Source organism: Triticum dicoccoides, chromosome 3B (assembly GCF_002162155.2).
Source record: "Triticum dicoccoides isolate Atlit2015 ecotype Zavitan chromosome 3B, WEW_v2.0, whole genome shotgun sequence".
In the NCBI taxonomy this organism is placed as follows: domain Eukaryota; kingdom Viridiplantae; phylum Streptophyta; class Magnoliopsida; order Poales; family Poaceae; genus Triticum; species Triticum dicoccoides.
In genome coordinates, this window is record NC_041385.1 from 769,056,740 (window position 1) to 769,063,195 (window position 6,456).

General features: G+C 47.3%; 1 pseudogene; it reads right to left on the reverse strand.

The window, feature by feature from the left end:
• Positions 1-2,377: 2,377 nt before the first annotated feature.
• On the reverse strand, positions 2,378-5,959 carry LOC119279969 (annotated as a pseudogene).
• Positions 5,960-6,456: the final 497 nt, after the last annotated feature.

A 6,456-nucleotide genomic window follows, 5' to 3' on the forward strand; every position in this document is an offset into this window, starting at 1 on the left:
ACGGGGAGGGGGGGGGGGGATAACAGAGAGTATCCTCCTTTTACTGCAGAATGTGCCTTTTTGAATGACATGATGCATTTTATGCATTTGGTGATCGAGGAACCTACTATAGCTGCAGTGGACTCAGAGGGGGATGTTCATGGGGAAATTGCTCTCCCGGAAGGAATGTAAGAAGACAGGTCTGGTTATAGCTCAGTTGGATACTCTCAGCAGAAATTGCATGCTTGGTATATGGTTCCTTATTATGACCAACTCTCTGTGTGGTTACTTGAGGATTATGCTAGTGAAGCGTGGACCCTAAAGCATACTGTTGATGTTCCCCAACTGTTTGGAAGGGAATATGCGAGAGAGGATTGTGACGAAGAGGACAAGACCTTTAAGTATGAGATGTTTGCAATTCATCCAGATCGTAATTTGATTTTCCTTACTGACTGGAAGGAGGTGAATCTGTCGTGTGATATGGATAGCAGGGAAGTGCATCTTATGTGCAATTCTCGAGATTTCCTAGATGGTTTACCTTATATTCCCTGTTTGGCGGATTTGGTTGACGGTTGATTGCCTGAAAGTCCTTGCTGCTTCATGCATTTAACATCGTTGTGAGATGATGGAGTACTTCAGCTTATAAGATCAAAGCAAGAGTCAGTAAGATGAATATTACATAGATTACTAAGGTGATAAGTTCATAGACCTCCTTGCGGAGGAGGAGTAATTCATAGTTTAGAAAATGTTCATGTAATTAGAAAAGTGATTCTCTCATTTTCACAAAGAAATTCATGTAATTTAAAAAGTGTCCGGTCAATTTTCATAAATGATTGTGTCATTAGAAAACAATCATTATTAGAAATCCATGTAATAAAAAAATTGCTTGATACATTTATAGAAATTTGGATGTAATTAAAAAAATTGTTGAATGCATTTTAAAATATGTTCGAGTTTTAAGAAAATGTAACAATGTAATAAGCAGTTAATATATTTTAGTAAGATGGTTATGTGATTAAAAAGTGTTCAATGATTTTGTAAATCTTCTTCTAATTAAGAACTTTCATGCATTACAAAATCATGTAATTTACAAAGCGTGCGACACATTCTTAAAAAATCATCTAATGTCATATTTACTTGTTATGAAAAAAATTAAAAGTTGAAGGAACACTAGAAATGCAAAAAACAATGTTAAGATGAATAGTGCAGCAAGTTAGGAATCTAAATTTTTACATTTGAAGTTTATTCTTTCAACTGTGGCCTCATCGTCAAACGAGGCATCGATGCTCCACCCTGCTGGCGAGTTGGCATGGATCCCGATCCTGCGCCTCCTGTGCGACACAACCACGTCGCCTCAGGTGGTGAATGACGCCCAGGAGAACTCTCCCGCAGCCGTAGACGTGGTGTGCGGGCACGGTGGCAGCACCATGCTGCCGGTGCCCGCTCTCTCAAGGGGATAGACGTCTTGGTCCACCGTGTTGCAGACGGGGACGGGAATCGCCTCCTTGTCGTTGGACATGTCGAGCGTGATGCAAGGTTTCGGTTACCGAATGAGGCAATTTTATCGAGGGGGACGGATAAACGTGGTTACCACGGTTACCGGGAAATACCGAGAAATACCGAGAATATTTGGAACGAATTTTGTAGTTGAATTTTGAATTCAAATAAATGAATAAACGAACATTCAAACCAGAGACCGGTCAAAACAGGAACTAGGTTGCTACGAACACGTCCGAAACAACTTAATTAGATCCTACGCACTTTACTATAAATGGAGCGTTTAAATTCAAAAAATTTAAAAAATGATATTTTTTTGCTCGGTATGAGGATTTATCGAGGGGCACGGAAATATGCGGTAACCATGGGAAATCTTGAAATTTCGACCGGTAACCAAAACCTTGGCGTGATGTAGCCGGGCGGACGGATCTCGGCGTCGAGCAGGTTGATGAGGTCTCTTGCGAAGCGCCAGATGTTGCTGCCGACCGCTTCCTGGCCGGGCAGACGCGCGAGCTCGAACTGGCAGATGTCGGGGCCGGACTTGCCGGGGCCGTAGGTGGCGGAGACTACTGGCAGATGAACCTTTGCAAGGACTACAGAAAACTAAACCGAATGAAATTCTCAACTAAACGCTCACATCCATGGTTATGATGTCAATCCCAGACTCAACTCATGCAAATATGGTTTCATGCTATAACTTGCCGACTGCAAAGTGCAAACACAGCAAATCATGAACAAGAAATACAAGCAAACAGTTCAGTTTAAGGTGTGTCAGCGCTGCCTCCATCCAATGATACAATCGATAACAATGACAGAAAGGTTCATGGCAACTGAAAACCAAGGCGAAAGGTCCATGGCATTTGGAAATGAGGGTAAACATACAGGAAATGTTGCCGATCGATCACTGATCGACGCCGTAGTCGATGCTCAGCTCGCTCATCGGTAGGATGGTCTCCATGGCGAAGACCATCAGGTGGAGGCACGACTCGTCTTCGTCGCCACGGACCACGAGCTGGACGAAGGCATTCGGCGCGAACTTGCTGTGGCTGATGTAGGCCACGATGTTCTTCCTCTTGGACACGTCGAGCACGTACCTCGGCGCCGGGAACTGCACAAACCGGGGCGGTTCCTCGCCGTCGTCCGGAAGCACGGCCACGGGGGCGTACCCCGACTCAATCCACCTTGGCCGAAACTTCCTCGGCTCGATGAAGCGGGCCTGCTCCTCCGTCGATGTGCTGGTATTGGCGTTGGCGTTCGCGTTGGGTGAATTTTCATAAACGTTTGTGTCATTAGAAAAAAAACCATTATTAAAAATCCATGTAATAAAAAAACTGTTTGACACATTTATAGAAATATGGATGTAATTTAAAAAAAGAGTTGAATGCATTTTAAAATATGTTCGAGTTTTTAGAAAATGTAACCATGTAATAAGTACTCCCTCTGTAAACTATTATAAGAGCGTTTAGATTACTAAAGTAGTGATCTAAACGCTCTTATATTAGTTTACGGAGGGAGTAGTTAATATATTTCAGTAAGATGGTCATGTGATTAAAACGTATTTAATGGTTTTTAAAATATTCTTCTAATTAAAAAAATTCATGCATTTCAAAATCCTGTTATTTAAAAAGTTTGCGACACATTCTTAAAAAAAATCATCTAATATCAAATTTACTTGTTATGAAAAAAAAATTAAAAGTTGAAGGAACACTAGAAATGCAAAAAAAAAAAACAGTGTTAAGACGAATAGAGCAGCAAGTTAGGAATCTAAAATGTTTACATTTGAAGTTTATTCTTTCTGTGGTGGTTTATGTTTCCCAAATATTTATTACCTCGGAATTTATTCTTTCTTTCATTTTTGTGGGGCAGAAATTTATTCCTCTGCTATGTAATCTATCAACATCTTTAGACCACAGATGTATGAGTCAAGCAACTTCAGCTATCTAATCTCAGAATCTAAAGCCGAAGTAATCCATCTCACCTCACGCCGACAAATTTGGCATTTTGACTCTTGATAGAACCATGCTTTGATGCACGGGATGTCGAAGGCGTTGGTGTGTGGAGGAACGGCAGCCTGAAGGTCTCCTTGTCAACAGGCTCCTACTCCAAACGGCGAATCGCGCACACCAGGCCGTGTACTGCCAGAGCTCCAACAACAGCGTCCGCATCTTTGCACGCGCGGATTAGGGCCTGTGGATGGCTGAAAACAAGGCATAACAGTAATGACGGCAGGTGGATGTCTATGTCGAAGGGCGGGACCACACCATCAAGGCTATCGATCTTGGGAACGATCTCATCAGCGAAGTCCATTTGCGGGTGATGATCGTCCCTCCTAGTTCTCCCAGTCCATTTGCATGAGGTCGCCGCAGGCTTCGTAGTTTCGGAAGATCGAATGGTCATCGTCGAACGAGGCGTGGATGCAGGGCCGGGCTCATAGTGATTCCAAATGTGCAGCCTGCACAGGGCCCACAATTTTGGGGGGCCCTGAATTTTGTATATAGGCCTAGTAGTATTTCTCAAAAGAAAATAACTCTAGGAGCTGGGCCTGAGTAGATCGGGAGCTGGAGCTGGGCCTGAGTGGAGGCCATCGAGTGCACGAGTTCTCGTGCTCGATCGATATATATATGTCTCAAAAGAAGGAAACAGCTCTACCGATAGGAAACATACCGATCTCCACAGAAGTCCAGCGGGATCAGGTCTCGTCTCTCTATCAGGAGACCGCAAAAAAGGGGATCGCTAAAGAAGCCATCGGGATCATCTCGTCTCTCGATCTGGAGACCGCAACGCAACAGCTGTTGCGTCGGCTTAGCTACAGAAACATGATCGTCTCGTCGCCTTTGCCTCATCAGATCGATCGGATTCAGGCCGTTGCTGTTGTTACCTTCCTAGCTTCCTCTCTTGAGTCATCATGGGGAAACATCAGTATGATTCCTAATAGCGCAAGAGAAAAGAAAGAGAACATAATTTAACTAATAAATCTAATGAAGGTGGTATGGACAAATTTGTTGTCAAAGAAGCACCGCAAGTGTCATCCGGTAATCACTCTGTTTATCCTTCTACTCTTGCACTTGCAATTGTTCCTTACAATGATTTTAGAGATATTCAAACATAGACAGATAATATGGAGGTAAAGGAAGTCTTATATGCGTACTACCGTGATAGAACAAGGACTCAATGATTTGGCCACAATAGCACTTGAGAGTGAAGTGTCGGTGAAGATTGATTACGAGGATATCATTGAAGATTTCATTTCAAAGAATACTAAAAAATAATGTTCAAATAAATAGCAAATGGGAGTTGAATAGGTACGATTTTTTATATGTTCAATTGTTATCGAAGACATTATATTATATATATTAATTTTTTTTCTGCAAGATATATATACATTATAATTGCTTGTTAGTTTATTTTTTAGTGAGATAGGGCCTCATTTTTTAGTTTCGCACAGGGCCCCAGATTTTGCCGGCCCGGCCCTGCGTGGATGCTCCACCCCACTGGCGAGTTGGCGTGGGTCCTGATCCTGCGCCACCCGTGTGACACAACCACGTCACCTCACGTGTTGAACGACGCGCAGGAGAACTCTCCCGCAACCATAGACGTGGTGTACGGACACAGTGGCAGCACCATGCTCCCGGCGCCCGCTCTCTCGAGAGGATAGAGGTCGTGGTGTCCACCGTGTTGCGGACGGGGACGGGAATCACTTCCTTGCCATTGGACATGTCCAGCTGATGTAGCCGGGCGGCCGGATATTGCAGTCGAGCTGGTTGATGAGGTCTCCGGAGGAGCGCCAGATGTTGTTGCCGACCGCTTCCTTGGCCAGGCAGACGCACGAGCTTCAACTGGCAGACTCGTGGCCATACTTGCGGGGGCCGTAGGTGGCGGAGACGACATTGTAGAGGCCGTCCTATACGTACAGCTTGCCGCTGGGGCTGGCGTCACAGTCTTTGCAACGGATGACGCGCACCTATATGTCACTTGCAGCTGTATACGAGGGCGAGGTTGCCGCCCTGGAACTCCTGGTCGGAGTGGTGGCGCCGCGGTTCCGCGGGCGGCCGCCGCTCCCCGTGTAGATCAAGACGTCTCCGTTGTCATGGTCGTCAAGGTACCTCCCCGTGGAGACAATGCTGGTCGCGACGCGGATGCCCTCGTCGAGCTTTGGTGGGCATGTTGCCGATGCCAGCGTACATTTGGTTGTGCAGGCCGAGGACGAGGAGCTCGGAGCGGTAGTTGAAGACGTCTCCCGGAGCTCGGAGCGGTAGTTGAAGACGTCTCCCGAAGACGTCGAGCTTAGATCATTGCGCTGAGGGCCCGCAAGACTGTCCGGTTGCACTTGCGCCTCCCGGGGTTGTGCTCGGCGTTGCGTCAGTGTGGTTGCGGTGGTAGCGGCCCCGGAGCGCCTCGAAGGCGAGTCACCCACGGCGCACCGCGGGAGATAATGGAGCGTGTCCTCCTGCGCCGATATAACCCACAGTCGCACCATCTCCATCGTCGGGTTGCCATGCGCGCTGGGCGGAGGAGGGAGACGGCGCCCCGTGGCAGCGGTGGGGGCAGGGGAGAGTTTGGGCGTGACGGCGGAGGAGACGGTGGACGTAGCGGAGGTGGGGCAGGTGGCATGCGCGCGCGCTGGGCCGGGCGGAGGAGGGCCGTCGTCATGACTGTCATGCAGCAGTCCGTTTCCAAGATCATCGTATCTCTAGTTATCGTTGATTGTTTCCTACTTGCGCTGGTCCTTTCTCTAGTTCACTGGTGGAAAAAGGGCCTTCGGTCGCGGTTCGCAACTGCCATTAGTCGCGGTTGCGCAACCGCGACCGAACGGGCGCGACTAAAGGCCCCCCCCCTTTAGTCGCGGTTGCTTAAGAACCGCGACTAAAGGCCCGTCCACGTGGGCGCCAGGTGGCCGTCGGGGCGGAGGACCTTTAGTCGCGGTTCTTCTGGCCAACCGCGACTAAAGGCCGCCGCAGGTTTAGGGTTTTAGCCCCCCCC